The following is a 12,085-nucleotide window of genomic DNA, read 5'->3' on the forward strand; positions in this document are numbered from 1 at the left end:
GGCTCCCTTTCCTCACATTCTTTGGCTTGTTAAATACTGACCTTTCCTCTATGGTGAAAAAATTTACTTAAGGCTTAGTTTTTTGAGTTCATGCCAAAGTATCCTCAAAGGGAGGAGTAAAAAGGAACTCAGTGTACAATATGAATCAGATATGGGACAGGTATTTTATTCTTACACACATTAAAAGTCATTAAACATTAAAGAAACACTAAAAGATTCCACAGTACAATGTTTAAAAAATTCAGTGGCGAGGGGTGGAGGGCAGAGCCAGATGGTGGCTGGAAAGCAGGGACTTGCATGAGCCTCCCCCCAGAATCCCTCCAAAACACCTATAAAAATGGCTCTGACAAATTCTAGAGCTTTAGAACACACAAAATAACAGAGGGAAGCAGGGCTCAGCCCAGGAAAGCCTGGATGGTCGCAGGGAAGGGTCTATTGCAAGGAGCTGGGAGTAGAGTGGAGCACAGCCCAGCATGCAATGCGCCAGGACCAACCAGACTGGGAGCCGGGTGGAACAGGCCACACAGCCCTGAATCATTGAGCTGCAGCAGTTACCAGACTTCTTAACCCACAAACACTGAAGACAACAGAGAAGGTTAGTGGGTAGAACTGCTAGAACAGAGTGGAAAGGAGTGCACAGTTGGTTCCAGCCCCAGGGCGGCAGAGGTGATGCAGCTGTTGGGCTGCTTCCAGCTGCAGTTAATTCTGGCCCCAGGTCCACCAGGTGGGAGGAATTAAGTGGCGGATCAGAGCAGGAGTGCAGAACCTGCTTGGATATGAGTCGTCGTCTGGGTTGGCAGTTCTTGGGGGAAGGAGGAGTGCTGGTGTGGCAGAGCCTGCTGTGTAGAAGTAGCTCTGAAAACAGCAGCACAAGGCCTCTAAAGCTTGGAACAAAGTACTCTTTACTCTACAACAGTCATACCTTTACAAAAAGCTCAAGGGTCAAGTAGTTGGCTGGGAACATGCCAGGCAGTGAAAATGGACTCAGATTCAGACTCAGACTTTGGAATCTTTCTTTGGTGACAAAGAAGACCAAAACATACAGCCAGAAGAAGTCAACAAAGTCAAAGAGCCTACATCAAAAGCCTCAAAGGAAAATATGAATTGGTCTCGGGCCATAGAAGAGCTCAAAAAGGATTTGGAAAAGCAGGTAAGAGAAGAAGAGGAAAAATTGGGAAGAGAAATAAGAGTGATGTAAGAAAATGATGAAAACAAGTCAATGACTCGTGGGAGAGGGAGACCCCAAAAATACTGAAGAAAATAACACCTTGAAAAATAGACTAACTCAAATGGCAAAAGAGCTCCAAAAAGCCAATGAGGAGAAGAATACCTTAAAATGCAGAATTAGCCAAATGGAAATGGAGGTCCAAAAGACCACTGAAGAAAATACTACCTTAAAATTAGATTGGAGCAAGTGGAAGCTAGTGACTTTATGAGACATCAAGGTATTATGAAACAGAACCAAAGGAATGAAAAAAGTGGAAGACAATGTGAACTATCTCATTGGAAAACCACTGATCTGGAAAATAGATCCAGGAGAGAGAATTTAAAATTATTGGACTACCTGAAAGCCATGATCAAAAAAAGAGCCTAGATATCATCTTTCAGAAATTATCAAGGAGAACTGCCTCGATATTTTAGAGCCAGAGAGTAAAATAGAAATTGAATCTACCATCACCTCCTGAAAAAGATCCAAAAAAAAAAAACTCCTAGGAATATTGTTGCCAAATTCCAGAGTTCCCAGGTCAAGGAAAAATACTGCAAGCAGCCTGAAAGAAACAATTTGGGTATTGTGGAAACACAATCAGGATAATACAAGATCTAGCAGCTTTTACACTAAGGGATTGAAGGACTTAGAATATGATATTCGGGAGGTCAATGGAGCTGGGATTAAAACCAAGAATCACCTACCCAGAAAAACTGAGTATAATGCTCCAAAGCAAAATATGGATTTTCAATAAAATAGAGGACTTTCAAGCTTTCTCAGTGAAAAGACCAGAGCTGAATAGAAAATTTGACTTTCAAACACAAGAACCAAGAGAAGCATGAAAAGGTAAATGAGAAAGAGAAATCACAAGGGACTTACTAAAGTGAACTGTTTTGTTTATATTCCTACAGGGAAAGATGATGTGTGTAATTCATGAAACCTCAGTATTAGGGTAGCTGAAGGGAATATACATACATACATGCATAATACATATATGTGTAAATATATATACATACATATACATAGACAGAGGGCACAGGGTGAGTTGAATATGAAGGGATGATATCTAAAAAAATAAAATCAAATTAAGGGATGAGAGAGGAATATATTGAGAGAGGGAGAAAGGGAGAGATGGAATGGGGTAAATGATCTCGCATGAAAGTGGTAAGAAAAAGCAACAATGTTCCAATTTTCCCACATCCTCTTCAGCATTTATCATTTTCCTGTTTTGTTATTTTAGCCAATCTGACAGGAGAGATGTGGTATCTAAGAGTTGTTTTGATTTGCATTTCTCTAATCAGTAGTGATTTAGAGCATTTTTTCATATGCCTATAGATAGCTTTAATTTCTTCCTCTGAAAACTGCCTGTTCATATCCTTTGACCATTTCTCAATTGGGGAATGGCTTGTATTCCTATATATTTGGCTCAGTTCCCTGTATATTTTAGAAATGAGGCCTTTATCAGAGATATTAGTTATAAAGATTTTCTCCCAATTTTCTGCTTCCCTCCTAATTTTTGTTGTATTGGCTTTTTTGTACAAAAACCTTTCAATTTAATATAATCAAAATTATCCATTTTGCATTTTGTAATGCTCTCTATCTCTTGTTGGGTCATGAATTCTTTTCTTTTCCATAAATCTGATAAGTAAACTATTCCTTGCTCTCCCAAATTACTTATAGTATCAGCCTTTACTCCTGAATCATGAACCCATTTTGACTTTATTTTGGTATATGGTGTAAGATATTGGTCTATGCCCAGTTTCTGCCCTACCATTTTCCAATTTTCCCAACAGTTTTTGTGAAATAGTGAATTATTAGCCCAGAAGCTGGTGGAGTTGTGAGATGATCCAGCCATTTTGGAGGGTAATTTGTAACTATGGCCAAAGGGCCACAGGAATGTTCATACCCTTTGACCCAGCAATACCACTTCTAGGGTTGTATCCCAAAGAAATCACACAAGCGGGAAAAGGACCCATATGTACAAGAATATTTATAGCGGCTCTTTTTGTGGTAGCCAAGAATTGGAAATCAAAGGGATGCCCATCAACTGGGGAATGGCTGAACAAGCTGTGGTATATGAAGGTAATGGAATACTATTGTGCCATAAGAAATGGGGATGATACGGACTTCATAACAACCTGGAAAAACCTACACGACATAATGCTGAGTGAGCGGAGCAGAGCCAGGAGAACACTGTACACAACCACAGATATATGGATTCCGTGAGGACCAACCCTGACAGACTTCGCTTTTCTCAGCAACACAAGGTGCAGGCACAACTCCAAAGGACTCACGATGGAGAATGCTATCTACATCCAGAGAAAGAACTATGAAGTTTGAATGCAGATTGAGGAACACTTCATGCTCACCTTTTTCTCTTCTCTTTTGTCTTTGTTTTTGGGTTGTTTTTTTTGTTTTTGTTTTGGTTCTGTTTCTTCTTTTTCATGACTTATTCCATTGGTCATAATTCTTCTCCGCAACTTGACTAATGTATAAATTAATTCAACGCGAAGTTATTCGTGGTAGTTATATGAGATTCCATGCCATCTTGGGGAGGGAGGGGGGAAGGAGGGGAGAAAATCTGGAACTCAAAATTATGTAGAACTGTCTGTTGTAGACTAAAAATAAAAATAAATATTAAAAAAAGTGGTAAGAAAAAGCAGTTCTGTAGGAAGGGAAGAGGGGGCAGGTGAGGGGGAATGAGTGCATCTTACTTTCATCGGATTTGACTTGAGGAGGGAATACCATACACACTCAATTGGGTATCTTAACCCACATGAAAGTAGGGGGAAGGGGATAAGAAAGGGGGGACAATAGAAGGAAGGGCAGATGGGGGAAGAAGTAATCAAAAGCAAACACATTTGAAAAGGAAAATGGTCAAGGGAGAAAACTGAATAAAGGGGGACAGGATAGGAGGCAGGGAAGTATAGTTAGTCTTTCACAACATGACTATTTATGGTAGTGTTTGGCATAATAATACATGTGTGACCTGTGTTGAATTGCTTGCCTTCTTAGGGAGAGTGGATGGGGAGGGAAGAGGGGAGAGAATTTGGAACTCAAAGTTTTAAAAGCAGATGCTCAAAAAAAAACTATTCAGTGACTTAACTTAGAACTATCGTTACAATCTGATTGGAAGATAACACTCAAACTTCATAAGAACATATAGCAGTCTGCAGGTCTGCTGATTAAGCATTTTGCCTTTCATGTTGGTTCTGCACTATCCAAACAACTCCTGATACACATCTGCTAGGAAAATGCCACGTTTGGGCCAATCTTCTTTTCCATTTCACCCTCTTTGTTGAAGAAGTTTTCCCCATTGCTAGTCTGCTCCACTCATTGGACCCAGGTACTCCAGACATCTCAAATTCATGAGGTTGCCTCTGAGCCTAGACTCAACCACCTTAAAACTAATGTTAGCTCACCTTCTTAGGAAAGGAAAGAAAACACAGGGTAGAAAATGCAGCTAAGGGCCTAGGTATAAACCTTCTTAGTTAAGACCATGCTCCATGTGGGAACTGCCATCATATAGGGGGAAAAGAACACAGCCCATTCCAGCATCTTTCCACAAGGAGTATGTAGAGACAGCATGCTACTTGCTACATAGAGGAATTCGAGTAAGAGAGACCAAACTGGAAGTTTTCTTTCCTTTCAAACGATACACTGACTCATCTGCTCCTCTGCCTTAGCAGTCCATGAGAGGATTACTTCATAATTTGAAAGCTCCCATGTCCTTCAGCAAGGAGCTACCATCTGGACAGAAGCCAGGAAGTTCATCATCTCCAGCACTCACTAATGCTGAGTCACTAAATCCCTGGAGTCCTCAGCACTTTCCAGAGGAGCTTTGGGTACACACCCCTTGGGAAGATTGCTATGGACCAATTCAACCTCCACTGCACTCTTCCTTCAGCTAAATATTTGCTGTCCTCAGCAAATTGTCTAGGGAGCATTCTAAACGTTTGTCTATCTCCTCATTCCTGGGATCCTGAGAAGATTCCAGTACTGTCACTACAAGTGCCTCCCACAGTTCCTTCTACTAAAGAGTCTACAGAATGCTCCATTGCACAATTCTTTAGTTGTCTTTAAAGAAGACTCAAGCCTATCACATGGCTCCTGTCCAAGAGAACATAGTCATCCTCAAATATAAAATTATGCAAAATGAAAAGCATTTTGTAAAGCTTATCAGAGGCTACTCAATAAGTACTTAGAGTACCTATAAAATACTTATATAATACTTACAAAGAGCCTGTCCCAACCCAAGCAAAATAAAGGGGGGATGGGATAAAGAGTAGTAAAGCAAAAAATAGAGAAAAATAAAGGGAAAACCAAATTTCCCATCTTGTAGAGAAACTAGTTCCAAATGATTCCTAGTACATGTGGGGCTATCCCAATAGATGTTAAGAACCTGGAGTCAACTGCAAATTCTCTCCCCATAGGTGAGAAATCATACTGTTCTGGAAGAAAAATTCTTCTATGATCCTCTTCTGTACATAGGATTATCTAACTAGCTGTTCCTTGTTGTTCCATCATTTTCAGTAATATCTGACTCTCCGACTCTCTGCAACCCCATTTAGGCACACAATCCTTGGGATGATTGCTATGGACAATTCAACCTATACCACACTCTTCCTTCAGTTAAATATTTGCTGTCCTTAGCAAAGATACTGGAGTGGTTTTCTATTTCCTTCTCCAACTCATTTGATAGATGAGGAAATTGAGGCAAATAGGGTTAAGTGACTTGCCCAGGGTCACACTGTTAGTACGTGTCTGAGGCTGGATTTGAATTCAGAGAGATGAGTCCTCCTGACTCCAAGCCTAGCACTCTATCCATTGTGCCACCTACCTGCCTAACTAGAGATGTAGTCAAAATCTCTCTAAGTACCCCTCAATGTACCAGGCATGTTGACATTTCTCCAGGACTTTCTGTCCAACAATTCAATTCAATTTAGCATTTATTAAGCATCTACTATGTACAAGGCATTGTATTAGGAATATAAAGACAAAAACTAAATAGGTCCCATCATCAGTGAGTTTAGATTCTATTGGAAGTATAAGACTTGTAAGTATAATGTAACATGGGAAGGAAGCGAATGCTAAAATGGGGGGTGAAGACAAGGGGGATGAAGAGAAGGCTGTTGTAGTGGATGGCAGCTGAGTAGTCCTTAAGGCAGCCAAGGATTCTAAGAGGTGGAAGAATTCATCCTAGACTTAGGGGACAGCTTGTAAAACTCTCTCTCTCTCTCTCTCTCTCTCTCTCTCTCTCTCTCACACACACACACACACACACACACACACACACACACACAATCTCACAAAAGAATGTTGAGTTTGGGGAACAGCAAATAAGTCAGTGTGGCTAGAACATATTATGCCTGAAGGAGAGTGATGTGCATTAAATCTGGAAAGGTAGGCTGGAGCTCACTTGGGAAGAACTTTAGTTACAGGGTGATAAGTTTGTGTTTTATTTTAGGTATAATAAGTAACAACTGAAGCTTCTTGAGAAGAAGAATGATATGGTTAAGATGTGTTTTGACAGCTGTGTGAGGATAGATGGGAAAGGAAAGAGACGGAAAGTAGGGGGAACAGTTAGCAGCTTATTATAATAATCTAGGCAAGAGGTGATGAGGTTCTAAGTTGGCAGCCCTATGGGTGAAAATAAAAGAAGATCAAAGATGTTGTATAGGCAGAATCTATTAGATTTGTTAGGGCAGCTAGATGACACAGTAGATAGAGTGACCAGCCTAAAGTCAGGAAGACTCATATCCTGGAGTTCAAATCCAGCCTCAGATAGTTACTATCTGCGCAACCATTGGCAAGTCACTTGACCCTGTTTGCTTCAGTTTCCTATCTATAAAATGAGCTGTAAAAGGAAATGGCAAATCACTCCTATATCTTTGCCAAGAAAACCCCAAAAGGGGTCACAGAGAGTCAGGAAGATGCAATTAAACAAAAAATGAGGCATTAATTGTTTGGATGTGGGAGGGGAAGAAAAGGGAAAAGTGAAGATTATAAACATAAATGACTGGACGGATTCAATTCAACAAGCATGCATCTAGGTGCCAAGAGGATTGAGTTTTAGATTCAGTGGACCCTGGTTCATGTGCTAGCTCTGCCACTTGTTACCTGTGTGACCTAAGGCCTCTCAGAGACCCAGATACCTCATCTGTAAAATGAGGGTGTTGGACTAGGTGACCTCTACTCAGGTACCTCCTAGCTCTAAATCTACAAGTCTACGATCCTACCCCAAGATACAGTGGATGAGGCAGTGAGACACCCAAATAAGCCACATATGATCATATCTAAAGACTATGTCAGAATGAAACTGGACTCTTAGGAGATGTGGCCCTAGTTTGTGTGCACCAGATGGGCATACATGGAAGTTATATCATCATATGGTTTACTTTCCTTTCAAATGTGGCTTCAGAGGAAGACAAAGAAGAATGTGGAAAGTAGAACAGAATAGTTTTGCAGTCACAGAATCTCAGAATTAGAAGGACCTCCAAAAGCCATCAAATTCAACTTATACCTAACAAGAATTCCAACTAAAATATCTTTAACATGTGGTCATCCAGTCTTCACTTGAAAACCTTGAGCATAGGAAATTCTCTCCTGAGGCAGCCTGTAACATTTTTGTATAACTTGTTAGGAAATGTTTCCTTATAGGAAGCCAAAATCTGCCTTTCTATAGGACAAATAGAACAAGTTAGGGGCAGCTAGGTGGCACAGTGAGTAAAGTATAAGCCCTGGAGTCAGGAGGACCCGAGTTCAAATCCAGCCTCAGATACTTGACACATTTGCTAGCTGTGTGACCTTGGGCAAGTCACTTAACCCCAATTGCCCTGTCTTCCGCCCTCCAAAAAAAAACCAAACAAACAAACAGAACAAGTTGAATCCATCATCCAAAATGGCAGCCCTTTAAATCCTCAAAGACAGTTATCATTTCCTCATTAGGTCTTCTCTCCTCCAGGCTAAACATTTCCAGGTCTGTCAATAGATCTAGATGTGATATGATCTCAAGGATCTTCACCATCCTGGTTGACCTCCTCTGGATTCTCTTCAACTCCTCTATGTCCTTCCTAAAATGTGGTAGCTGGAACTAAACCCCAGATACTTCACTTGTAATCTAAGTAAGACAAAGTACAGTGAGAAAATAGCCTCCAGAGTCCTGGACCCTTTGCCTCTCTTATTACATTAAGTGCAATTAGTGCATTAAATAAAATCAATGCATTCAAATGCACTAGCTTTTGTGGCTTCCTTTTTCATACTTCAATTTTTAAACTATTGTCTACTTCTTGTACCTCTTAAAGACTGTGAATTTCTTTTTTTAATAATATTTTAATTTTTCCCGGGGCAGCCAGGTGGCGCAGTGAGTAGAGCACTGACCCTGGGGTCAGGAGGACCTGAGTTCAAACCCAGTCTCAGACACTTAACACACACTTACTAGCTGTGTGACCTTGGGCAAGTCACTTAACCCCAATTGCCCTGCCAAAAAGCAAAAATAATAATAATATTTTAATTTTTCCCAACTACATGTAAAAACATTTATTCATTTGTTTTTAGTTCTCAACACTCACTTTTATAAGATTTTGAGTTCTAAAACTTCCCCTCTCTCTTCCTTCCCCCTCCCCAAGATGGCATGCAATCCAATACAGGCTATACATGTATGATCATATTAAACATATTTTCATATTAGTCATGTTATGAAAGAGAAATCTGAACAAAAGGGAAAAAAACATGAGAAGAAAAAAACAAATCAAAAAAAGAGAAAATAGTATGCCTTGATCTGCATTCAGACTCCATAGTTCTTTCTCTGGATGTGGATAGCATTTTTCCATCATGAGTCTTTTAGAATTGTCTTAGATCATTGCATTGCTCAGAAGAGCTAAGTCTATCAAAGTTGGTCATCTCACAATGTTGCTGTTACTGTGCACAATGTTCCCCTGGTTCTGTTCATTTCACTCAGTATCAGTTCATGTAAGTCTTTCCAGGTTTTTCTGAAATCTGCCTGTTCATCATTTCTTGTGGAACAATAGTATTCCATCACACTTATATACCACAACTTGTTCATCCATTCCCCAATTGATGGGCATCCCCTCAATTTCCAATTCTTAGCCACAACTGAAAGAGCTGCTATAAATATATTTGTATATGGAGGTCCTTTCCTCATTTTTATGATCTCTTTGGGATACAGACCTAGAAGTGGTATTGCTGGATCAAAGGGTATACACAGCTTTATAGCACTTTGAGCATAGTTCCAGATTGCTCTCCAGAATGGCTGGATCTTTTACAACTCCACCAACAATGCATTAGTGTTCAAATTTTCCCACATTTTCTCTAACATTTATCATTTTCCTGTTTTGTCATGTTAGCCAATTTGATATGTGTAATGTGGTACCTCAGAGTTGTTTTGATTTGCATTTCTCTAATCAATAGTGATTTAGAGCATTTTTTCATATGACTGTGCTTTCCTTGTAATCTTGGTTGCATTGGCTTTTTTTGTGCAAAACCTTTTTAGTATAATCGAAATTGTCTATTTTGCATTTCATAATATTCTCTATCTCTCGTTTGGTCATAAATTCATATCAAGTACCAAGTCGTTTTGATGATTGCTAACACAGTTTTACATCTGGTATGGCTAGACCACCTTTCCTTGCATTTCTTTTCATTAATTCCCTTGATATTTTGGACCTTTTGTTCTTCCAGATGAATTTTGTTATTTTTTTCTAGCTCTATGAAATAATTTTTGATAGTTTGGGATGGCACTGAATAAATAAACTAATTTAGGTAGAATTGTCATTTTTATTATATTAGCTTGGCCTACCCATGAGTGACTGATATTTTTCCAATTATTTAGATATGACTTTATTTGTAGGAAAAGTGTTTTGTAATTGTGTTCATATAGTTCCTGAACTTGTCTTGGCAGGCAGACTCTCAAAGATTTTATATTGTCTACAGTTACTTTAAATGGAATTTCTCTTTCTATCTCTTGCTGCTGGGCTTTGTTGGTAGTATATAGAAATGCCAATGATTTATGTGGGTTTATTTTATATCCTGCAACTTTGTTAAAGTTGTTATTTCAAGTAATTTTTTAGTTGATTCTCCAGGATTCTCTAAGTATAGCATCACATCATCTGCAAAGAGTGATAGCTTTGTTTCTTCTTTGCCTATTCTAATTCCTTCAGTTTCTTTTTCTTCTCATCGATAAAGTTAACATTTCTAGTACAATACTGAATAACAGTGATGATAAGAGACATTCTTGTTTCACCCCCTCCCAATCTTTTTGGAAATTCTTCTAGCTTATCTCCATTGCATATACTGCTTGTTGTTGGTTTTAGATAGCTGCTACTTATCATTTTAAGGAAAATTCCATTTATTCCTATGCTCTCTAGTGGTTTTTAATAGGAATGAGGGTTGTATTTTCTCAAAAGCTTTTTCTGCATCTATTAAGATAATCATACGATTTCTGTTAATTTTGTTATTGATATGGTCAATTATGCTGGTAGTTTTCTTAATATTGAACCAGCCCTACATTCCTGGTATACATGCCACTTGGTCATAGTGTGTTATCCTTTTGATAAGTTGCTGTACTCTCTTTGCTAATATTTCATTTAAAATTTTTGCATCTATATTTGTTAGGGAAATTTGCCTATAATTTTCTTTCTCTGTTTTGGCTCTTTCCAGTTCAGGCATCAGCACCATATTTGCGTCATAAAAAGAATTTGGCAGGACTCCTTCTTTGCCTATTTTTCAAAATAGTTTATGTAGTATTGGAATTAATTGTTCTTTAAATGTTTAGTAGAATTCACTTGTAAATCCATGTGGCCCTGGAGATTTTTTCTTAGGGAGTTCATTGATGGCTTGCTCAATTTCTTTTTCTGAAAGGAGGTTAAGTGTTTTATTTGCTCTTCTGTTAATCTGGGCAATTTATATTTTTTTGTAAATATTCATCCATTTCACTTAGATTGTCAGGTTTATTGGCTGATATAGTTATGTAAAAATACATTTTAACACTGATTTTTTAAAATTCTGAATTCTAAATTCTCTCTCCCTCCCTCTCTATCCTTCCCCCTCCCTGAGATGGCAAGGAATTTGATACAGGATATACATGTGCAATTATGTTATTTCCATATTAATCATGTTGTGAAAGAAAACAAAGGACAAAATAAACGTGAAAAAATAAAGTGAAAATAGTATGCATTCAGACTCCATCAGTTCTTTCTCTGGAGGTGGATGGCATTTTTCATCATAGGTCCATTGGAATTGTCTCAGATCATTGTATTGCTGAGAATAGCTAAGTCATTCACAGTTGATGATTGTACAATATTGCTATTACAGTGTATAATGTTCTCCTGGTTCTGCTCACTTCACTTTGCATCAGTTTATATGTCTTTCCAAGTTTTTCTGAAATCCTCCTGCTTGTGATTTCTTATAGTGCAATAGAATACCATTACAATTATATAACACAACTTGTTCACTCATTCCCCAATTGATGGATATCCCTTCAGATTCCAATTCTTTGCCACATTAAAAAAATATGTAATCCTTCACAAATTTGCATATCATCCATGCCCAGGTGCCATGCTAATCTCTGTATCATTCCAATTTTACTATATGTGCTTCTAAAACAAGCCCGCTTTGTGGCTTCTATATCACATTGCTGACACATTAGCTTGCAGTCCACTAAAATATCCAGGTTTTTTCAGGCAACTTGCTAAATAGATCCAGGATTCCTCACTCCTATACTTGAGGCATTGATTTTTTGAACCCAAGTGTAAGACTTTACATTTATGCTTATTGAACTTCATACTATTATATTTCACCCAAGGTGTTACCCTACTGTACTCTTTTCAGATACCAACCTTGTCATTCAACATAGATGCT

General features: G+C 38.6%; 1 non-coding gene across 1 annotated transcript; it reads right to left on the minus strand.

The window, feature by feature from the left end:
• Nucleotides 1–11,732: 11,732 nt before the first annotated feature.
• LOC118845121 lies at nt 11,733–11,836 on the minus strand. Its single transcript, XR_005010005.1, has one exon. It is a non-coding gene; the product is annotated as a U6 spliceosomal RNA (small nuclear RNA).
• Between the last annotated feature and the right edge of the window lie 249 nt (nt 11,837–12,085).

Source organism: Trichosurus vulpecula, chromosome 3, assembly GCF_011100635.1.
Source record: "Trichosurus vulpecula isolate mTriVul1 chromosome 3, mTriVul1.pri, whole genome shotgun sequence".
Taxonomy (NCBI): Eukaryota; Metazoa; Chordata; class Mammalia; order Diprotodontia; family Phalangeridae; genus Trichosurus; species Trichosurus vulpecula.